Below are 25,310 nucleotides of genomic sequence, written 5' to 3'. Positions count from 1 at the left end.
GGTATTTGGGGTCAAAAAGAAACTACACATTGCCTACCTCCAGTCCTCTAGTGGTGGAGTTAAGAGGTACTATAAAACGTATAAAACGTTTGTGAGCATATTAAAAAGGTTTGTGGCAGATTCTGGGCCAAGTTGGGACATTCGATTACCCCGTGTCCTGATGGCCATCAGTTCTACCCCTTCTTCTGCAACAAAAATGTCTTCATTTGAGCTGATGACTGGACGAAGGATGGTGCTACCCCAGCATCATCTCTACAGAACCCAAGAGCTGACCTTTATAAATGGCTCCACAACTCATGAGTTTGTTGAGAATCTGAGAAAACACCTTCAACATGCTTTTGCCTATGCTCAGCGGAATCTAGAAAGATCTGCAGACAGTATGAAGACCCACTATGACCTTAAGACGACTAAAAAGGAGTATCAAGTAGGAGACCGGATCTACTTGTACAATTTCCAAAGGAACCAAGCCAAAGAGGGCAAATTACACCCAACTTGGCGGGGTCCATTTGAAATTGTGGACAGAATCTCACCAGTCGCCTACAGAATCCGCATCCCCAAGGGCAGTATGACAGAACGGGAAGACAATTGGGTCCACATAAACCAGCTGAAAAGTTGCCACCCCAGGCATACTTTGCGGCAGATAGAAGGGCTTACCGGAAAGCCATAGGGGGAAGTTCCGGACACCTAGAAAAATTATGAAACCTTCATTGATTGCACCTAAGAAAATGAGTAGAGGATCACTGAAGAATAGATGGGGAATAGTGCCAATTGTTAACCAATGCAAGTGTCTTCCACACTGCTGACATCCCCCCGAATGTGTGGACACAGTAGTGGAAAAATTTCCATAACCATGCTATGTTCTATTTTCTAACATTGGAACTAAGGATCATCCCAAGAATCACCAAGGAGGACCAGCCGGGGGACCTGGAGGAAAGATGCAAGGAGCCCGGAGTGCCGCTCCATACTCCCAACCAGAACCAGTAATACTCCCAACCAGAACCAGCAAGGAGAGCGTGTCGATTCAATCACTGACGGGAGAAGCGACTGAATTTCTCCACATCGACAGAAGGGAACCTCCCAATCTCCCGACTTCCCCTTGACAGGAGGTCAAAACCAAGTCAGGAGGGGGGGCTCTGTGGGATGTATTCACACACTCAACTATGGTATTCGGCATCACTCTGATAGTATGGTGCAAGGAACTGCATCAATGGTGGCAAAACCTTGATGCGTACCAAAAGCCTACAAAAACCATGTTATAAAGCAGACAAAAAGATGGATGCACAACCAGCCACCCATTGTGCATGTGAGGTGGAATAGAGCACACCCTGCAGAAAATGTGCCAGTGGGCTCCATGACCAGCCAACAGATGGCAGAGGGCGAAGCAGCACTTTGCAAGTGAAACCCCAAAATGTGCCTATAAATGACATTTGCTTTGTTGCTAAAAACTCCTAAATGCCTATAACACAACACTTCTCAACATTCAAAATCTTGCTTGGCGCTCAAATTCATGTAATCCTATGAAGCACTGCGAACATACAAAATCCTAAATGTGAAGAGTAAAACATTTCTTCAGAAAAACTGATTATCTATAAACTGACAGCCCCTGTCAGAATCTGGGTGCAGTACCCGGGGCTACTTGTGAATGACAGCTGTCAGATGAGTTACTGATGAAACTGCAAAGTGATCTAAACTAAAAAGTCTGCTGAATTAGTAAACATAAAAAGGATTGTGGCTAAAAAGAATACAGATCTCAGTTGCTCGTTCTCCCCAGAGTTAAAGCTAAGAAAGTAATGCATTTATGTTTGATGCAACAAGTTTGGTTTTTCCTGGATCTTTAATTAAGAATAAATCAGCTTGGCTGAGCTGAAATCCTTTGGTAGTGGACAAACAGGTTTCTCCCAGGGGGAGGGAAATTCTCTCAGCTGGAACTCAGAGGGAAATACTAATTATGGCTTAGCCCAGACTTTTGTCTACAGAAAGAGAATGAACAATAGCAGACCCTTCAGCCCAGAAAACGGAGGTGTTAGAGGGTCGTAAATGGCTCCTGGATGAAACTTCCCCAAGAAGGGTGATGTTCCTGGACTCCCAGGAGAGACAAAGGGGTGGAGCCAAGCAACCATTTGCTGTTAAGCATGAACAAAGAACAATTTTTAAGAACTCATAACTTGTGATTCAAAGTGGTGAAACATATACCAAGGACATATCTGTTAGTTTAATTTTTGGCTGCACATTTCTTTATTTTTAACCATTTTTATTTTTCGATAGAGGATTAATCAATTAAAACATATAATTGAGGCGGCATAACCGTGTAACATGTTCTGGACAGGAATGGCAATATATGTGGGTTTATGTGAAATGTATTAATCCTAGAATTTTGAAAATGTACACACACATCCCTATGTTAAACACACCCATTTGTGGAAATTTGCATAAAGTTCGGAAATTGTGTTCATAGCGAAAAGGACAAAATTCTGTAAAAAACTGAAACAAGATCCCACAGCTCTGGGATTTTGAGGAACAGATGCTACATAAAATTTGGAATGTGTATATGTGATTTGTGTAGATGTGACCAATGTAGAAATATGTATTTAGTATAAACTTCGATTTTGAGACCAGTGGCTAAAGGGAGGTTTCTAGGTACTTTAAAGCAAACCATAAAATGTGACTTCATCCGGCCTTGATCCAATCACTCAAATGCAAGGCGGAGATGAAGTTTTGATCCAATCCCAGTGCACAGGGGCAAGCTTAGCTAAGCCGGCCCATACACCCACTTTGAGATGTCATTTGAAAGGATAAATAGAGACAGCTGACAACACATAGGGACTCACTGATTCACTCACTTTCCTGATTCCGGTGAAGTACTCTGATCCAGCATTCTACATCCAGCTTTAAGATCCTTCCAGATCCAGATGCCAAGACTCTTGCAAGCAGTAGAGAACTATTGATTTTCTGCAAGGCCTAATCCTCAAATGTATTCTTGCAACCCAGTGAAGCGCTGTGGTGTGAGAAGTTCTTTTGAACTAGTATCCTGAAATTCTCTGGCTTGCTACCACAAGGCTTGCCTGAGGAACTCGCTATCCAACTGATTGAAAGATCCACAAATAAGAAGGACAGATCCTGTGCAAATCCGGTGACCGGCCAAGCTGATCCGATCCTCTCCCTGATGTGCTGTTCTGCCTAGACCAGATCCAATCCATGACCAGAACTGACGGTCCAATTTAATAACTTATTCTGTGAGTATTAATAGGAAGAAAAGTGACCCTAATAGATCTGCATTGTGTGATCCCAATCTCAAACCCATCCCACTTTTTATTCAGAATCATTGTATTGTCACAACCTTTCTTGCGCTGATTTTCTCTCATTTGTTTTATAAAATCATAAGTCATTAGTGATCTTGAGTAATTAAAGTGAATCCTAGAAATAAATTGAGTATCCACCACATGAAGGGTTATGCCGGCCACGTAACTGTGGAGATTCATGTGTGGCATGCTCTTTTTCATAGTCATAATCTATTGTAATCAACTCATCTGTCATTTTCAAAAGTAAATTTCTGTTTTGCATTCTCCCGCCTATTCTTCAAAAACGACTCTTACTAAAACCTCTATAACTTCCTCAGTTTTTATGATAGAAAGAAATTTCAACTCCTACTTGTACCTAACACCCTTAGCTCTCCATAGATTGCAAAACAGTGTGATTCTCGCATTATAGCGAATATCGCACAAGGAAAGGATTGCCGCAAATTGAAATTCGGAGAAATTTTACACATGTGAAATAGCTTTCATTTATTTCCCACTTGGACTTTGAGATTTCAAAAGTTTTCTTTCGACTAAATCATTGCTTGTGATTGTTTACAACTGTTCAAAGCGGCTCCCATAGGAATTTATAATAATTAAAGTATTTTTGACCACTTTAGTGTTTTTAGTGTTTTTGCACAGCCAATTCCAAAGACAGTTTCAAAGCGATCCTGACAGCTGAAAAGTCAATTCCGTTTTTTCTCTTGTGTTTGAAGGGGGAAGGTGGGACTGATATTCTATTTGATTTGTGCTATTCCTGAATACCTGCTCTCTCCTCCCATCTCTTTACATTGTCTATTGGGGGGTTGAGGAGTGTTGCAGGCGGAACCACTAGCCATAGTGCTATCGGTTCCAAACCAAACCAAAAGTATTCTTTCTGTGCTGAATTTGTTTTTGTGCTCATTGCTGATTCCTAGTGCATTAAAGAGATTATTGAGTGTTCTGTCACCCCATTTGTGATTGTTGTTTATCTATTAAAATATATTGTGATTACATTTTAAATACATAAATAAATATTTACCTTTGCAAACCAGCCTGATTCCTGGTTCAGTGTGACCGGGGGTGGGGGGAGGTTCTCAGGAGAAGGGTGGGATATGAGTGGTATATCGTTCAGAATATTGAACTTATAGATAAAATAAAAATAAAGGTTTCACTTGAGACCTACACGCTGGGTGAGATTTGGGTGTGTGCTGGATTGAAATCACTTACACGTCTAAGAACTGCGATACGTATAAACAGAAAAAGTGTGCAGTGGAGTTTAACGGCACCTCCCATTTGCTATATTTTAAGTCCTTTTTAGAATTGTTAACCAGTGCTGATGGGAGGAGAATCTGCATTCCTGATCATTGCTAGGGTTGTCAAGCCAAAAATCAGGAAATGCAAAAGCTGAGGCTTTCATGTCCCTGCACGACATTGTTTCATTATCAGAATATGGTGTTTGTAAATAAAGTGATACTCCTTCCTGGAAGAATGCTTTCCTGTGTTTGCACGCACCTCAGAATCGGGCCCCAAGTCACCTTCAGATAAAACTTTGTTTTGTTTAGATTGTAAAATCTGCCTGAAAAATACACTTTGCATACTGCATTTACAATGGGCTCCTATGGAATCCATCTGCCTTAAGTAGGTGCTAAATGGAGTCAGTTTTTATGCAGGCGTAAAATGAATTGAACTTTGAAGACACTGAAGGAAAGCCCAGTGAAAAGTTCATTGCTACTGTTTGATGCTTCTCCTCCTTCAAATGGAAGGGAAATATGTCAGAGCAGTAAATCAAGGCATGAAAGCACCACTCCTTTTTATTCTCTTGTGTTTGCAACTCTGCCTGTTACAAAATGACTCCAACTTTGTTGGATTTGTGCATGACATTTTTAGGTAGACATGAAGCAAAAGGATTCCATGGAATCCACCTGCATTTTAGCACCTTTTAAAAAGGCAGGATGATTCCATAGACATCTATTGTACCTACTGTGTGCAAAGCCAATTTGCAGGCAGCATTTACATTGTTAACAAAATAGAGACTAAAATGAAAGCATAATGTCAGTTAAGCCTGTTTATGCTATAATTTTCCACACTATTGTGAATGTGGGAAATTGCATGCAGGAGCCCTAACAACATCTAAGTGCTACATTGGTGCTTCTCTGCATGCAACTATAGAAATATTGGCAATCTGTTTGTCCACAGGTAACATTCATAGAAGTGTGAATCCACCCGCTTCGATGATAATGCATATGCCAAGTTACACTTAAAGAGCCCGTATCATGGCAAGTGCGATGAGATCCCACAAAGCCAGCATGGTGAGAACGACTCTGCGCGAGCCTGCACGCTGAATTTATTCTGCATGCTCCGGGTATTCATGGAATTGTTTGCGCAACGTAACCATATACGCAAGTCACAGTGCAACGCTCCCGACACACCCCCTCGCAAAGCAAAAACTGCCAGAAACTACTACCTTTGCATGCTCCTCAGGTAGGAATACATGGCATCTTTGCATGCTCCCCCGCAACCAAGTCTGCTCCTCGGGGACACTGCGCGGGGGACCCCCTAACTGTAACCACCACCCCAACAACATAAATACACATTTCCGTAACTCAGGTAAAACTCTGAAAAATGTGCATGCAAACCCCCGTAAAACATTTCTGAACCCTTCTACACTGCGTATGAGTACCCCTAAGTTAGATCGGAACCCCGGCTGCATACACACACCCCTAAAAATAACATACAATGTCACATCTGCACAGTGAATACTATTTGCAAGTTTCTGTACGCCTGCCTTCGTGTGGCAGATAGAATGAGGGCTTTGTGAGTCAATTTCCCCTGCAAGAGTTTGCCCAGTCAGATCAATGAATACATCTTGTTCTGCACATTTGCGGGCATACGCTGCACTGCCTGTGAGCCGCCCCTTGTAATGCCCACATTTTCCCTTGTTCTTCCTCATTTTCATGTTCCGTCCCCTACTGTGCATTCTGTGCAGGCCACGCCCAGGCTCTGCATGGTGTCTCGCGCAAGGCAATTGGCCGCTTGCAGTGACGGACTGAGCCTGCGCAAAGTCCCCGCAAAGTATGAAAAAGTACAGCGCAGTTGATTCTATGTATCAACAAACGGGATTTCACACGCATTTTGTTGCGCAAAGTCCCTCTTTACTGCACAATAAATCCCATGAATTGGGCCCTCACAGTCATTTTATCAGACGTGCTTATTGTATGCATGCATGGTACCGACAATGTTAGCAATAAGGTGCTGTTGGGTCTACTGCATGCCACTTCAAATATTTACAAAACAGAATCTGAACGTAAAAAGAAAAAACTGGCTAAATTGCTTTTATTCTTAATTCTATGCCATTCTTTGTAAACAAATATAAATGCTGACAGCAAATGATGCCTTGCAGACAGTATTTATCATAGATTCCCATGGAAATGTACCGTTTTTAGCGGGTACTAAATAAAAACAGATTCCAGAAGAATCAGTTTGTTTTGTGTTGTTCCTGAATAAAAATCTACTTACCTCTAATAAATTGTACTTTGAAGACAGAGGGTAAAGCATGGCTTAAATATCAATTCCACTTCAAACCCTTCCTCCACCTTCAAAGTGAATGAAAAGGGGCAATGGCTGTAAATGAGGGTGTAAACATGTTAGGTATGTCTTGTTTATTTCTCCACAGATTGTACAATGACCCCCTTACACAAAGACTGGCTATAGGTATGCAATTAATGAATAGCGTGCTTGAAAGTGTGTTTTCAGGCCCAGATTGTAGACATACCCTAAATTCAAGACATAATAACACTGGCAACTGGTTCTCTGAATGCAGCCTGTATACATCAACAGAGGAGACCAAACTGAAGGAAAGGCTAATAATCAGCAAAGTGAAAACGCTTGCAAAGAGGAAATGATAAAAACCAACACCTAAATTCTCACACAGGCATTTGACCAAACAGACACACAATTCTGAGCTGTGGAAAAAACTATAGTGGGAAGCCGACATTCTCCCTTCTAGTTTCCAGCACCAGCATTCTGATGTGGTTCGAAGGAACACTGTTGTGCTTTCCCTCAGGAAATACTATTAAAATATTTTGTTGTGGGTGCAACGTGGGCACCTCTGTCACTATGACAATTTCTAAAATGTCTGCCGCTTTTCTTATTTAGTAAAGTCTTGTTGAGTCCTCCATAAATTAGAACATTGTTTTTGGCATGCAGGGAAAAGCCTAGATTTTAAAGTTAAAACGTGTGGATAAATGTTAATGGCACCTCACAAGACAACATTTTATTTAGTATGCAAAAGAAGTGCTCTGCAAAGGAGAATTCCCATGGAGAATATGCTCTGAACTAATGGCTGCCAGTACAACAATTAACAGGCCATAATTTAGGCGAATGCCAACACTAAGGTATGCCCGGCTGCTACATTCTTAATTTAATGGAATACGGTGCTTTTCAGAAATGTGTTGCTCCTCCAACAAGCAACACTTTTCTATTTTTGCACGCACCTCAGAATCTGGACCAAGGAAACAAATACTTCAGTGGCATTTAAGAATGAGAGCACAAAAGAGACCCACAAAGAAGTTAACATTTTGTTTTTCAATAAGAAAGACATGCATGCAAATTTAAATGGGTTTGCCCAGCAAATCGCAAGCATAAGATTTGACATTGCAATTAACAGGAAATACCACAAAGTAGTAACAGCTGCAGCCATCAATTTTCGAAGTCTACACATGGAACCATTAAAAGGATCAAATTAGCAAACACTGTTGCATAAAACAGGAACAGAAACCTTATCCCACGATGGGTTTGAGTTATATGAAAAAGTACTGGAGGATCCTGTCAGTCATGATGCAGTAGCCACTCCCCTGCATAATGTGGAAATGAAAAGGTGAGTGCTCAAGAAAATTTTAAGAAGCGCTTAACCTTTTTCAGTGACTAAGAATGCCTGGAAAGTGTATATATGAGGAAGATAATTACCAATCAAATGTGGAATGTGTCATATGACAGAGAATGGTATTCCTTCTTGTGCATGCTGACATACGAATGGAATCCAAGATAGTATGTTTCGTGAGATGCTACTCTGCAACATGCTTCTCTGTCAAGGTACACAGAGTCATCATGGCCACATCACAACCCTGTGCGGATAAGGACATAAAGCGAGTTTGCATTTGAACTAAAGTCACACATCAATGAATGTGGACCCTATTATCGTTTTGATGTAGATTACACATAGCCCCACTGAATGTGTGTATGTTCACACCGGAAGGACGTTGTTACATTGTCAGTATATTTTTGTATTTTTCGATGAGATTTTTGGCGAACATTTTTCAAAAAACAAATCATTGAAAATTATAGACAGGATTGGTGAGGGGACATAAGTGGCAGGGGGTGTGGGGAATAGGGAGTAAATAATAGGAGAACAGCGGCATCGGTGGGGACCCTCCAAATATAAAGAAAATATAAAGAGAAAATGTTCACTGAGTTTAAAAATAAAAACAAAACATCTGCAAAAAACGAATCAGAAAAATAACTGCTGATGTAACAACATACACCTGCACACACCAGAAGGTCCAGCATGCACAGGGGCAATGTTCCTTAAAAAAACATGGAATCATGTCGACAGAAACACACAGACAGTGTGAACACCTGTGTGGGGAATGTGCAATGGGCAGAGCAGTGGGTGAACATGACACAAAGTAAACATATGCAGGACGCTGGCACTACCTTAAAGTAGGAGTCTCTACCCTCAACAATTTTATCTGCAGCATCAGAGCACCTCCACCTTTGTGGGGGCCTTCAGACTGCTCTAACATCTTTGGTTGCACAGTCTGCATGGACAACTACTGCCAGCATAGCCACTAAAACACTGATAAACACATGCTTTAGCAGCCTCTAATTGGAAGGGGGCATATCACAAATAGGAAGGTGTCCCTTTTGTGACTTTCTGTTGCCACCATATGGCCTGTCTCAAAGGGTCACTAAGAACCTCTAAGACCATACAGAAAAGATTGTTGCAGCCAGATTACTTCGTTTTTCAGATGGTCTCATTGGGTAACTAGATGAATGGATTTGAAACTAGAATATGAGCTTCTAGATTGATTTTTTTTTTTCAGTTAACTTAGTTTTTGCTATACTGTTTGCTTACCCTACCCACTAGCTACGCAGGTTCGATGATTTTACAAACTTGCAATGTAAAGTAACACAGCCACTGGCACATTGCATCTTAATACATTTCCCAATAGATAGCAAAAACGGAACACTGCACTGCTACAACCAATTTACAGACCACAGGCCCAGTAAATGCATTTTAGCAGTATGAGCACAATGGCCTCCCATATGGATACAAACATTGGGTTGCTCTTTACACAAAACTGGAGGAGTTGATACAGGGTTCTGGGGAGGCAATGGCCCTGTGCCTTTTGGCTGTAGCCCCAGATCGAAGCTCAGGAGGTATGTAAGGGTTTATTGAGAGGCTGCCCCCAACACAGGGAGTTCTTTTTCTACCGAATCTAGGTGTCACACAACAGTTTAATGTCAGTTCTTTATTCAGCCCTATTTCTGATGCATATCATACGCCTTGGATCCCTCCCCCTGAGCTACCAATAAGACAAGAATCATGTAATTTTACAGGAAATATATGTGTATTTATTTGGATGATAGGCAAAAGAAAATTGCACTAAAATGTCACACACCGCTTTATCCATGGCACAACACAATTAACATCTCTCTACATAAATAAGTCACACCATTTGGTTGAGAAAACTGAAATCACAATGTTTTACTTCATACAAATTTAAAAACAAATGATCATCAACACTAGTCCCTGAATAAAATCACATTACATTCACAAGGCTGTACAATTCCTGTTTTCTTGCATGTTTAATAGGCTAGAACTAAATACACATGTGGTGATTTAGCAGTGGGTTTTTCAGACACCCCCTAAGTTTGTCTGTGTTGGGGAAATCAGACAGAAAACTTGGGATGATAGAAGAATTTTGTATTTCAGACCCGCTTCCACTTAAAGGTTGTGTTGGGGAAGCTGGATGGTAAAAACTGGGATGATTTGCGGATTTTGGATTTCAGACCCCTCCACTTAAAGGCCTGTGTTGGGGAAGCTCGTAGTTTAGTATTCTGCCAAGGGGAATTATTTTAATAAATATGTATTTAATTAAATAGGCTAAGTATCTACACAGTTCCCCCAATGGGAATTATTTAATTAAATATGTATTTAGGTAAATAGTCTAAGTATCTACACAGATGTGCTGTCCCATAAGGGGAAAAGATTTAAGACCAGCTGATTCCCCCACATTTTGGTTTCAAAGGGTTCAATTCTATTTACATAGAAAACCTCTGTTTAAAGTTCCAGAAAGCGAGCTGCATGTCAGGACCCTCTGGACGGACAGGGCAGCGGTCTCATCACCCCACTCTCAAGGATGGTCCCCAGCTCTCCACCATAGAACCCAGTTAGCTTTTAGGCCTTCCCAACAAAAGACAGCTCCACCCAGAGGCAATCTCAGACAAATCTCCTTTTGATGTTTCCTTGTGGCTGTCAGATGGTAAGTTTTAGCAGCTCTCTTGATGGTAATGTTAGCGGCTCATCCTCCTTTCTCATAGTGCGCACACTTTATATACCATTGATAACACCATCACTTTTACAACATTGGACTGTTCCATGCAAGAGTTCTCACAACAAGGATTGGCCAGTTACCCCCTCCCTCCCCCCAAGTCCAGCCTCTCTCTATGAATTGGTTTAGGAGTCTGGAGCAGACATATGGCAATTCCCATCTGCAATCCCCTTTTGTTTTCATGTCAAATTTTGGCAAAAATCTAGTTATGTGATAACAACTTTGTGATTTACTAGTAACTGCCATAATATATATAGCGCTTCAGCTAATCATTGGGAATTTAATAAAACAACAGCCAGGTCTGCACCATGTTGCACAGCCATTTGGCAATTTTTAAACATTTTTACAAACAGCATGATTGTTAGGAACATGCAATTTATTCCCCACATACCTAACTTAATGCCCCACCAGTTTGTCAACTCTTAAATCTGGGACATGTTCATAGCAGCCAGGTACACATTTTAGCTCGCCATTACAGCACCTTAAGTCGCAATTGGGTGAATTTCATTTCAACAAAATTGCCTAGAAATTACCAAAATAATGACACATCAATCAATGAAGTACATTTTATGGTTGCTGAGAAAAATGCCTAAATGAAATAGTCCTTTTAAATTAATAGAGGATCTTTAGTTTATGCAAATTAGAGTCCTCCTGTCTCCAGCACCATTTGACTCTTTTGGCCAGTGTTTGTATTAGTCTCTTTGTTATTTGAAGTGTAGGCTGCGGCTCATAAATTACCTGAGGTGCACCGGCCACACAGAGATCCCCAATTGCAGACGTCTGGAATTGTGTCTTCTTATCTGAAGGAGACCACTATTTCAATTGGGAAAGCTTCTATTTTCTTGTATTTTTTTCAGAGTTCAGCTTTGATTGCAGACCCTGTTTTCAAACATGCCCCCTACATTCCAGTCATTTACCAGCAATGTCATCTACCCTGCACAGAAATTAGCTTTCAGAGAGTCCCAGTCTGGGGGAAGTTTGTTTTTCCCTTAGCGGCCATCATGTATTGCAGTTGTAAACAGCTGGGATGCAAGCCAGACTTTCAGTGGGGGAGTCCTTTGTGACATTTGTCTCACAGCAAGCAAAAGGGTCTGCCTCTTGCCTACAGGAACTTTTCCATGGAAACAAAGTGGGCTTTTATTTTCAAATGTTTGCCAGTATTTTGCATGTGACGCATAAGATACTTTACATTTTGACAACGCACACTAAGTCTTTTCCCTGATATCATTATGTTGCAAGGGGAAGATTTTTCTCTTATCTTGCTCTAAAATGCAAACGCCCATGCAAAGTCATTTTGGTGTCTGCGTTTGAAAATCATGCTTTTCATGTGAAAGGGGCCTTTGGATTTCTTCTGCCCCTTTGAATTAAAAAGGCTACTTTTCTTTTAGTGATGATAGGTAGCCTTTTCACATACCACAACCTTGTGTTACAGGCAGAAACCCCCAAAGTTTTCCTTAATAGGCCCATTTTCTCTATGACGGTTTTTCTTATTTTCTTTGATGAAAGCTGGCAGTTTCATGTGGTTGGGGGATTTGATTAATCCCCACATGTTCTTCCATGATTCTTTTGTGGGGAAGAGCAGGGCAGATTGCGGTTTTCATCCAAAGTCCCCTTTTTTTCCCTTTTCCTCATGTTGGATCAATATTCTTTGTTGGGGAGCAGGTACTCCAGTCTCCCCTTCTGTCTCTGTGTTGGAGGGTGTGGCACGGCACCCCCTTTCTTCCTCCTACCAAGGGTCCCTGTGGTTCTTACCAGACTCTACTCTTGCCTCCAGGCTGGAAGTGAATGAAGTTAATTATTTAGCAATAGAAAGAAAAAGATGTTCAGTACTTTTTACACAACATATTTCACCAGAAGATGGACATTGCATTGGAGAGAAAATATTAACAAAGAAATAGACATCACATTTCAACATATTCATTCAAAAGAGGACAACATTACATAAAACTAGACACAACATTTGAGAACATCCCTTTCAACACCTCTTCTTTGTTTGTTTTGTTTACATTTCCAAAAGATTTTAATTAAACTATTCACCTGTTATAATTCCCCATCTGTGTTGTCACTCCGTGGATGGTCCTTCTGCTCGACTTCCATTTGGCTCCTCTATCAGTCGTAAAGCGTGTCTGGGATGACAGCTTTTCAACTGATTGATGTATGATATGATATGGCATTTATAACGAGCTTATACACAAGTGTTTCAAGGCGTGATGAGGCAAGGGAGGGGAAGCAGAGGGAAGACAGACAACGATCTTACTAGGCCAGGTGTCATTCAGATCGCGCAAGTGCATGGGAAGGGGAAGGAGGAGAAGTGTGGGGGCTAGGGGGAGAAGACAGTGCAGTACATGGGATAAGAAAATAAATAAATAACAATAAGTAAGTACGGCCAGCAGGTGGCAAGTGCAGGGGTAAGTGCAGACGTCAGGTGGCAAGTGCTGGTAGTGGGACTGTAGGGCTACATAAAATAGTACGCAAGAGCAGGGGTTGCTGGGAAGGCAGTGCAGGAGTGCGACTGGCGGGGGAGGGGACCTGGGACCGAGATCAGAGGGTGGCCAGGTAACCAGTGCAGTTTCAGTGTCAGCCAGGAGGTCAGCAAGGAGGAGAAAAATCAGCCGGAGAGAGAAAGGTTTTGTGGTGCTTCCGGAACCAAAGATGATTCTCCTCAAGTTTCAGGGAGGCAGGGAGGCTGTTCCAGAGGGGGGCCCCCAGCCGAAGAAAGAGATCTACCACCAACTTGTTGCTTGGAGAAGCGACTGACCATGAGGGAGTTTGAGGCAGATGAGCGAAGAGCTCGAGAAGGACACATTTTTCTTCTGTCTGTACTCCTATGGGGATGCGGATCTTGCAGGAAACAGGTGATATTTTATCTATAATTTCAAAGGCATCATGCCAAGACGGAAGACATTTCCAATCCTTGACCTCATTCCTTTGAATAATGTACAGGTAAACGGTGTCACCTACTTCATACTCTTTCTTAATGGTCTTTAGATCATAAAAGGTCATCCTTCCGTCAGCCCACTTTTCTAAATTGCAGTTAGCATAAGCAAAAGCATGCTGGAGGTGCTTCCTTAAATTTTCAATGTACCCATGAGTGGTGGACACATTTATTAGTGTCTATTACTGAGTTCTGGAGAACAGATGCTGAGTTAACAACTTTCTTTGTCTGGTCATGAGCTCAAATGGAGGCATTTTTGTTGCAGAAGATGGTGTAGACCTAATAGTCATAAGGACAAGCAGTAATTGGATGTCTTAACTGAGTCTAGAGTCTGCCACACACTTCTTTAGGATGCTTACAATTGCTTTGTTGTATCTCTTCACTCCCAGGTGGTAGGCAATGTGGAGTTTTCTTTTAACTACTAGAATTTCTCACATCTTCACCATCACCTCGGTCGTAAAATGATTTCCTCGATCCAACTCAATCCTTTCTGGGAGGACGAAATAAGAGAAGGTGTGGTTGATCATTAGTGCAGCAGCTGTCTCCGCCTTACAATTGGAGTCTGGAAGACACTCTACCCACTTTGTGAACAAGCATGTCACATTCAACATGTACTTGTTTCCTCTTGAGGAGTGAATCACTGGGCCGATTAAATCGATTTGTAAATCTGACCATGACAGTGTTGTTCCCCTTTTTTGTAGGGGAGCACTATGTGTGCGTGAACTGGGTTGAAATTGAGCACACACAAGACACCTCATTAGGTAAGTGTCGAGGTCCTGGCCCATATGTGACTAGTTGACAACTTTGTGCAAAATTCCTAATATTGTGTGATAATATTGTGTGAAACCCCCTTTGACTAGCAGTGGCCGTGTCAAGGGCTTGGTCTTACATCAGGCTTCGGAATGAAGTAAGTAACACCCATTGGTCACAGACAGATAGAGCTCTCTTTACCAACAAAAAGTGTTGGATGCAGAATATCTTGGAAAACTTCATCAATAACCAGAGATCTTCTTTACTGGTATAATCTGATTCTGTTAGGGGAAAACTCACAGGGTCTTCAATGTTTTGATAGAATTTTCCAATGATCGGGTCTTCTTTCGGTGCAGTGATCGAATATGCGTCTGGGGTATCTTTAATACACTGGGAAGTCGAGAGATCACTATTAGCACGAGTTTGTGACCTGGTAACCATGACAACATGGATTTGACCCAGCAGGGATTCAGTTTCTATGAAATCCCCCTGCAGGGATCTTGTTTTAGCCAGTCGCTCGTCAAGGTCAATCCCAGTCATATCTGGCCCCTCTATTTTGGAATTACTTCTTATTTTCTTCCAATAGAGCGTCAACTCATTGGAGTTCACCAGATCATAAATTGACTGTATCCGTGTAGCATGCTTTAACGGTTTAGTGTTAGCAGAAAGCATGCCTCAATTCTTCCAGTTAATCAGGAACTCCACAAACTAATTCCTTACATAATCAGAGTCAGTAATTATGACTAGTTCATTGAATTGGTAGTGCACTGCAGTGGGGATGGCTTGATGAACGGCCATCAACTCTGTAACCTGAGTACTTCAGGGTCCTATTTTGTAACCAGCAGAGGGTTCCAGGGCATCATTCACCCCGGTGTTCCAATGCCAGCCACTAGTTCTTTTTCCCCGTTTTTGTCAACATGGTAGGAACACTCATCCACATAAACTGTGGGTATCCCCTTATACAGGTCTTCTTGAAAGACCTTGTGAGGGGATGTTAAGTACACCTCCATGTTGTTATTGGTCATTAGACTTTTGTACTTGTGCCAGTTTTCTTTAGCACAATCATGCAAGTCTGCCAAGCCTTGCGCTAGGGGACTTTTCTTGTTTTGGCCATGACTGACATCCAAAGGAAAGCTTTGCATGGACAGACTCCAGGAAGTCATTCTGAAATGTCTAACATTCCCCGCCCTTACTCTGTCACTTTGTAGATATTGCAAGGGTTGGTGAGGAGTCTCGACAATGATGTGCTCCATCTGGGTGAATGGGTGGTCATTTTTCAACACCCATACCGTTGCCAGGAGTGCCTTCTCACAGTCATTGAATTTATCCTCCAAAGAGGACAAAATCTTGCTCGCGTATGAGATTACTTTGTTGATCTTGTCATGCTTTTGATACACCACCACTGTTAGGAAGTGTCTGAGAACCCCGTCACAGGAAGAACTCCTTGTTCTTTATGGGGTAAGAAAACAAGGAGCCTGGGGAAAACTTATTTTCAGTTGTTAACCTGCCTGTGCTTGTTCCGGATTCCACTCCCACTTGACTCTGGCCTTTAATAAATGGGCCCAATGGTTGAGTGACCTCTGAGCCATCTTTAATTAACTTCTGACTACAATTAGTGAGCCCAAGAAGGTTTCCTAATTCTCGCAGATTAGTGGGGTCTTTTAATATCAATAAGGCTTCCATCTTCTTCGCCTGGGGACTATGACCCTTCGGGGTGATCTCGTACCCTAAGAGGTTTACTAGGGTCTTACACCACTGTACTTCTGAAAGGACAGTTTTGCTCCCGCTTTCTGCAACTGGGTTAGAACAGAGAGTATTTCTGCTATATGTTACTCCACAGCTCTTGATCAGAAGATCATACATGTAGGCCAGGTTTCTCCTTTCACCCAAGTCGGGCATGGCCTTATGTTTTAAGATGTTGAACTCATTGCCAGAGTTTATGGATCCAAAGGGGGTTTGTGTCCATGTATATTGTTGCCCCCCAAAATTAAAGGCAAGCTTGTACTGGTCTTCCCTACTCAAGGGTACTGTTCAGTATCCGTTGGTCAGGTCATTGGCGGTGTACACGTTTGACCCTTCGACCTGTGCCAGTCCCTGATTTATGTAGGGAAGGGGCCAGCTTGACATGTGGACCCATTTGTTCAACTCCCTCAGGTCTGCATACAGTCTCCATTGGCCGTTTGGTTTGAGTATCCTCAGTACGAGATTGTTGAAGGTACTGTGGCTTGGACAAATTATTCTATGGGATTCTAAGTTCTTAGTACTCTCCCTGAGTGACTCCATAGATGCTCGAAGTAACTGGTATTGTTTCACAAATACTGGAGCAATCTCAAGGTCCATGGGAATGATGATTGAATGAATGCATATGCGTCCACAGTCATATGAGTCCACTGAAAAGATATCTTGGAATTCCAGGAAGACCTGCTACAGCTTTTGTCTTTGCACCTCAGTCTCATATGTATGGGCAAGATTGATCCTTTCCTCAACCATTTGCTTGAAGCCTGGAATGACCTTGGTTTTGACAATTTGAGCAGTATCCTCCAGTTGGGTGAGAGATTACTTTTTACGGTGTTGACCTGGACAGTAGGTTCCAGGGATTCGAGGTAGTTGTCCTTGACTCTAACACTACCTCCTGCCTCCAAATGTCACAGGTCACTTTGTTCACCCCGTAGGGGCAAGAAGAGTACACCATGAAATTTCCCCCAAGCCTAGTAAAAATCTTTTCTGGAGGAATACCGTTGCTGATGTCGAAACAATTGTTTGGGATTGGTCCCATGATTTCATTACCTTAATCAAGACAATAATGTTGGCCATCAACCGCCATTGCAATAAAGGTTTCTGCCGCCAAAGTGATACTCCTTCAATTATTCAGGCACACTCTGGTGAGCACCGGCTCCTCCCCCTCATTTAACTGAATGTGGAAAAACAACTGTTTGCCCTTTTTGTGAATGTCTGTCAGACATTGAGCGGGTTCTTCCTTATCTGGTTTCAAAGGATTCAAGGTTTCTTCTGATTTTGGACTGGTGTAAAATTTTAGGGTGTTCCCTTCCAGTGTAGATTTCCACTTAAAAATGTGAGGAAGGTTGATCTTCAAGAATGGAGAAGGGTTAACATCACCAGTTTCTTCTCCTACAGAGATGACAGTGATGTCTGGGATTTGGTTGTTCTTGAAAAGGAATTTGACTTTATCAGAAAGTTGATCAATGAAATTACAGGTATCATTCCTGCTTGCATCATTTCTACTGATTTTTTATTTTATAGGCCGGTTAGTCTGGGCCCAGAGGACCTTGTTTACACAGTCAATCAGTGGTGATAACCTCCTCAGGAGATTGTTCCCCAGTGAACAAGGTTTTCACTCTAGTGTCACGACCAATCCCCAGATGTTTCACTAAGTGCTGTCCAATTTTTATTTCCAGATCCAAAGTCCCTACAACAAAAATAGCATTCCTATCAAAATTTTGGAGTTGTCCAGGAAGTTGTGTAAGGGGAATTTGATGACCCTCTCCCATCCTGAGTTTAGTTGGTCAAAGGTCTTTTGGACAAGAGGGTGGCTTGGTATCCAGTGTCCACAAGAGCTGATAATTCACACTGTCCCTGCACCCTGACCGGTGCACATAATTGGCCTTCTTTCTCCTCCAATGTGCAAAGAAAGTGTGAGTTATTTGACAGCCCGGTGGTCATTTTCTTAATATTGAACCTTGACACTGTGTGATCTTGGGCAATTTTCTATGTGGGAAATCAGGAATATGTGAAGAAAAATTTACAACTAACAATGGGAACATATGGGGGTCCTCTTTCTCCTCCGATTCTTTGCTGTCCCCTTTTCCTGAAGGTAGTTCTCAGACCCTGTTTGGCGGAAGGGAAACTCAATTTCTATTCTATCTGGCTCACATTTTGTGGGTTGAATATTAAGTTGTTTTGGGATGCTCTGCATATTTACCTGTCCCACTCAGGGTCTTTTGGGACCCATTTTTCTTTGGAAAGGATCCCACCATTTTTTAAATGGAAGGTCTGCATAACTGAATCCTCCGGAGACTCTTCTCTTTCATAGGGGATACTCTTGGTCTCCTCCCCAAAGTGGCTTCTTCTTTTACATTCTTACCCTTTGCTCTTTGGGTTCTAACTCTCCAGGGGTAGAGGGTCACTTTCAGGCCAGGAGGTTTCGAGGGGTTCTGTCTGGATGTGAAAGGACCTTCCTGGTTGGGGAAAACCTTTCTCTTGTCTTGCTTTAAAGGCCAATACAAAGTATTTTGGTGTCAGTGTTGGAAAGTTCTGCTTTTCATGTGAAAGGGGCATTTGGATTTCTTATGCCACTGTGAATTAAAAAGGCTGCTTTTCCTTTTGTAATGACAGGTAAGCCTTTTCACATAGCACACCCATGTGTTATGTGCAAAAGAAACCACAGTATGTCTTAAAAGGCCCATTTTCTGTGTGAAGATTTTTCTTATTTTCTTTGATGAAAACATGTAGGCCATGCTTCTCATGGCCCTTCACTTTCATTTATTTGGGGGCTTTGATTAATCTCTGCAGCTACAACCAAAGGACTAGCTAGCCCTGAGTCCTGACAATCCCAACATTAGCATAGCCCCAGAACTTTTCCAGACCTAGCAACACCCCTGCACAAAACACCTAGAAACTCCCCTGCACATACAATTTGAGGTACCTCCTGTCTGCAGGCATCAACTGAAAAGCAAAGCAATCTTGTATTTTCCCTTTACCCTACACTAACCATACCCACCCTTTTTTTTCAAATATGTCAGAGCACCGGAGGTGATGCCAATGGTAGCTGTGAGTATACAAATTTAAATACCATAACATCACACATATCGTCTTGCCTGCCTGCCTCTGCATGCATGGAACCCAGAGACTGACTGGTGAATGTCATGTTATAGTGTTCCTCCTGTGGCTCCTGTGGATGGGGTAAACAGACAGCACCAGAGCAACAGAGATGGAGAGGCCTTGCTAGGCCCCATTGTGAGAATGAAGCTGGCTAAGTGGGGAGTTCAAATGAAATATAAAAGTCATTGCAAAACAGTGATTTCAGCATGAGGCCTAGTGAATTAGCGAGAATGGGCCTTCCTCACTTTTGTTAGAATGTACAGGCATTCAGCTGGAAAAAAGTGAGACTTAGAACTGGAATATTGTTAACTGCGTCGAGTGGGTTGCAAGGACATGTGGCATTGCAGATGCTGACTTTGTGTAAAGTGCACATGGAAGTAAATACATACATTTGAATGACTGTGCATTTGGAAGTTAAAAGGGAGGAATGATGCCTTATGTTGGAAAAATAAAGTCGAATGACAAATTGATTTCCTGAGGAATAAAGACACTTAATTTCAGCACATAAAATGACAACTTTAAAGGGAAGGCCTATGTTGTTTTGTATAAATTAACACTGATTCTCCTGTAACTGTGGCCTTTCTATGTGCCCCAGACTAATGGTGAACATACCTCTATTCTAATGTAGTAGAAAAGGAAGATTGTATTTATGAACAGCAGGACTAGATATAATACTAAAATGTTACTTGCAGGCACATTTTGTCGATTTAAAGCTGTATTTACGGAAGGCTCGGTGCAGCTAATGTTTTTCCCACTAAACTGAAAGGTCTGTACCTTTATAAATTTGAACTCAATACCTTTGGCTGAGGACCCCAGGAGAAGGAGGTCTGGTTGTAAATTTAAATGCTAAAATATGCAAAGAAGTAGATTGAAATTATGGGTTTTACAGATAACACAGGCAACATAAATGACCTTGAAGGTCAGGTTCCCCATTAATGGTGCATTAGCTCTGAACAAACACCCTTTGAAGCTCAGGAGGAGAGGGTAGAATAAACATTGGCCCGAGCAGGTGGCTGGTCACACGCTTAAGGAGAAATAGAAACCTAAGAATTGGAGGGGGCCATCTAAAACTGGGAGCACCTGTTATCTTGGGTGGATCGGGAGGATCGCCCCTGGCAGATAGCTCAGTGGCAATGTGCTCTCCTTGGAAGCAGACAACACAGAGCAACACAGGTTCACACCCCGAGTCCGTGCTTAGAAACCTCTGGGTATTAAGCACGTTATAAATAACCTATAATATCTTATATCATATATCATATGCAGTGACATTGATTAAGCATTGAATACATTTTCTCAAATAAACAGTGCATTATGTGTCCCATCAAGCTTACCCCGAGTTAATTTTAAAGGGGAAATAAAGCCAAGATTCTGGCATTGTCATAAATCTGAGGAATTGGAAATATTGATATACTAATAGACAGTAAAAATGAATGTTGGAAGTATGTAATGTCAGAGTTGTAACTATGTTGGCGCAGCAGCAAACCATGAAAAATGATGGTTCCGTCCAGGAAGGGCGTGCCAAAATAAAATTAATATTTTCTGACTCGCCATAAAATGTAGAATCCAAAAACATATAGATTCATGTAGTTATCTGAAAGATTTGCATAGCAGCCATGTTGTTAGATTTTCAGAACCAAAACAGGGTAAACCCCATACGTCATTTTTGAGATAACAAATCTTTCTCCTCCCTCAGCCTATATCATACATATCTCCCAAATTCTGATTCTATCCAAGGTCAGTGGGCATCTTGGGGGAGGTGAAGGGAGAGTCCTAGCCAATCCTTACCATGGAAATAATGATGATGTAGGAGTGTCATTGTTAGGGAGAATTCTCCAAATGTGCTAATTTCCCTTACCTTTTGAGACCCCCAGCAGATTTATAGGATTTGATTGTTTACCTGGGAAGAGTGTGAGCCTTTTTATCCCACTCTTCCATGTATTTTGTGCGTGGTTTACTTTTGTGTTCTTTGGTTATGGAGTTTTTAAACAACCCCTGTGCCATCATCTTTTTCTGTGTGTCACACAGCACCTTCAGTGCAGTGGCACAGGGGTGTCTTTTCAGACTCCCCAAAGGTTTAACTACCTTCCCTGAGAATGACTACTGGTTCTCTGCGCATGTAAAGTTAAATTGACTTTACTAGTCTCTTTAAATTTAGTCACCCATCACACCCTATTTTACTGTAGAGTGATGGATGGGTTGCTTAGCTTCCCCTGAGTCAAAACACACATGTAACAGTAAAATGTTAGCATTTCCTATTTTAAATGGCTGGTGGCAGTGGTTTAGATCAACTACCGGGATTTTTTGTGACCGCTAACAACAGGATCTTCTCGAACTGCCAGGAACAACTGGCTCAGCTACAGCTTTCTTCATTTAAAAGGTACTGTGCAAACGCGGTCCGGAAATCTTTTCGGCCATCGAGAAAGTGCTTGAAACTTTCCTCATCTACAAAGGCTTGTCCTTCCCTAAACATTTATCAAACCTTTCGCCTAGCCAAATCCTTTAAAAATCAGTGAATTAACCGTTACATACCAGAAATGTGCTATCCTATACAAAAGACTTTGAACCATTGAATTTGGCCCAGGCCTATTGAGAAGAATTGCTTGTTGTATTTAACTTGAACCCTTTGCCTTGCCTATTATTGTATTTGGGTTATATATTCTTATAACCTTGTCTTTTCCCTCCCTTCCTAAGTATCTAAAGTGCCATTTTTCTCACACTTCATTTGTTGAGCTAAACTTGTTTAGTTACTTACCGGTTGGATTTTTGTGGTGTATTAGTGTGTGATATTGAGCTGCTTGTGCTAGTGTAATGTTTTATAAATGATTGAGTGAATAAATGTATATTCTTTTACTGAGAAACCTTGATAAAGTGTTTACTTGAATCACTGTTTTGGTTGGTCCTTTGTGTAACTTGTTCTACTGCTCACTTAAACTCTTGAGATAAGTCTGGCTGCTCAGCCATCACTACCATTTTTCTGTGTAGTACAGGCTTGGACCAAAGGTGAAATTGTGCTTACACTTGTAGTCCTAATTACCTGTAGTGTTCCCAAAGGGTACTGCAGATGATTCTACCCAACAGTCATCAGCCCTACAAGAGGTCAATTTTGTATCAGAACAAGGCTTGTACACTTATTTCTATAGATAGCCTGCTGCCAGACTCTTGCGAGGAACAACTATCAGAGAGGCCTCAATCCTTGCATTGGAGACAGTGACATGGAAATCTAGTAGCTAGCTCGGACCCAATCAGAGGAGCCAGAGGAAGTCTGGGTACAGGAGAAAATCCTTGACTGAAAATCCTTGACCAGATCTGTGCTGTCCTCAGAGGAGCATTGCATTTTTCCCTGACCAAAGCCTCCCTTGTTAGTAAAGATGTCCTAAATGCCATCAAAAGTGTGAGGGGGTAAACTGTCATCCTTAATCTCCATCTCACATAGCATGTAGGAGGGTGATACAGGGAACGCCCTTGGCACATTGTACTAAATCCTATTCAGATTAATTCCACTATAGAAAATCACCCTATCTATTTAGGTTGAATTGTTTTGGGAACAGCCTGCCTTAATCCTTTCCATTATATTGTGGGGAGGGGAGAAGCTGTGTAGGCTCTTAGCGCATTGTATTGAAGTTAAATCAATTAATTCCCAAGTAGAAAATCACAGGATGAGTGTTGTTTGAATTCGAAAACTAACAAAGTTCATGCCAGTGTTTTCGAGCTGGTATAGACAATAAAGACTTGCGTGACTGTCATTCTGAAACCCCTGACTTCTGTCCAGAAGGAGGGGTCCTGAATCCCAGAGGAAGTAATCCTAAATGGTACCTTTCAAGTGAATTTAGAGGGTACAAAAGAAAACTTCCAATTTATTCCCAGTGATTCTAAAGTCAGAATTACAAAGCCTTACATCTCATTTGTATGTGTGTTGCAAAACGAAATTTCCTATTTATTAGCTTGCATCCCAAACCAGAATCCCAAATCACTGCCTGTCCTTTGAATGTGTGTTGCAAAACGATTTTTCCATTGTATTGTGAATGTTTTCTATTGGTGAATTTCTCATTAACTCTGATGTTAGTTGTGACTGCATGTTTCAAAATTTTTGCAGTGCTGTTTTAATAAGGGAAAGAAATTTGCAGTTGTGATATGGATGTTGCCACAGGATTGGTGGTTGATGTTGGTTGATATTCCATTTTGTCAAACCTTAAATAAATAAATATATATTCTTACTATACACCAGCCTGGTTCCTAGTCCTTTGGTGACACAGGGTATTTGCTGGGGTTGGCGAGGGACGGGTTACAGGCCTCAGTGAAGGTGAATCCGTCTAAGCTCTTTGTGTGCACGCCAACTTGCTTGGGTGGGAAAGGAACTCCCTTAATTGAGTGTGACTACCTAATAAACTGTGACATGTGTAAGTTGGTCAGTTAGAGTTGCAGTCCCCTGGTGTTAAATTCCTGGTTTCACTGTCCCACGCGCTTAACTTATTTGCCTCTCATTCCTATATACTGATGTACCTGCTGTGTCTTCCAATAAAGGACAAGTACCTGTGAGGCTGCCTCTTGTGAATCAAAGTAGCAGTACAATCATACCTCACTAATAGAATAGGCCCAACAGTGGTATCATCAGTGCACACTTTATCACCCAGTAGCTCCTAAAAAAGCAGCAGCCCTGCAGAGTTTCTGCTTCAAGAGACATAGCGAAAGCTGCAGCAGTGCAATCCTCTCTCCTACCAGAAAACAACAACTCTAGAGGCCTCCACATAACATCTGTAGCACAAATGTAACAGTTCAAACATCCTTCTCAAAACTAGTTCAGCAGAGGTGGCAGCTGTTAAAGGCTCTTGCCCTCAGAACAGGTGAAGCACACATAGTATCACTAGCATTCCTCAAATAATAGGCATAGAACAGCCAGAACCATTGCAATGATAGCTTGTAGAACTGTTCCAGCATAGTGAGCAGCAGACCAAACCCACCAATGATACAAAAAAAGGACTACAGCATAGACAGCAGCAGCAGCAGCAGCAGCACCACCATGCCAATTCTACAGAAGCAGGTACATTAAATATTGCAGTATCATTGTCCTTCCCATGTAAAATATACAGCCTAGCAACCAGCAGTATAGGCTTTCCAGGCAATACAGGCACCGGAGAGATGTGTAGTAGCAGTGCAGGATACAACTTGTCCAAATACTGGTTTATGCAGCCTCACACAAGTCCACTAATGGCATCAGCAGAGCAAGCTTCTTCCTCACAGTATGACACATCACCAAGAGCAGCAGAGAGGGCATATCTACCACATGGCATTTAAAACCCAAGCATCACCGCTGCACGATTCCCTTTCACAACAGGCCCAGCACAGACTGCAGCAGTGCAAGCTTCCATCCCACAGAACAGGCCGCAGCAGTGCTAGCAGTTGTCACGCACGTCTCTGGACCTATGCAGGCAAAGTGTGGCTGTGTATGTAACGATGAATCTGTGCTTTTGAAACAGAATAATGGCGCTGCATACAGGAAATGCATGTGTGTATCCGGGTTACACTTTGAATTTATAATGACTGCTTAATTTGCGGAAACCATCACTTGTCGCTTTTATCTCAGAACATATACTGACGACTTCTTAATCTCCCGAGAGCTGGCAAGTGACCCCCACTTGTTCATTACATTGTCTAAGCTTGTTCTTAGAGTAATAATCATACAAAGCCTCTTATGTTTCCATATGTTGATGCTTTCTCCTGATTCTGGAAAACTACCCAATGACCCATGTATGCTTTGCAGCATGGCAACATCGTAATAAAACACTTACCAGAAAATAACTGGGCATGTCGTGGCAACCATGTGCTTGTGAGATTGAAAAATAGTGGGCCTATCAAGATGTCTCTGGCATATGACAGGTGCATGCACACCCAAGGCTGAAC

Source organism: Ambystoma mexicanum, chromosome 7q (assembly GCF_040938575.1).
Source record: "Ambystoma mexicanum isolate Mex_15411 chromosome 7q, UKY_AmexF1_1, whole genome shotgun sequence".
Classification (NCBI taxonomy): domain Eukaryota; kingdom Metazoa; phylum Chordata; class Amphibia; order Caudata; family Ambystomatidae; genus Ambystoma; species Ambystoma mexicanum.
Note: the sequence above shows the minus strand (reverse complement) of the source record.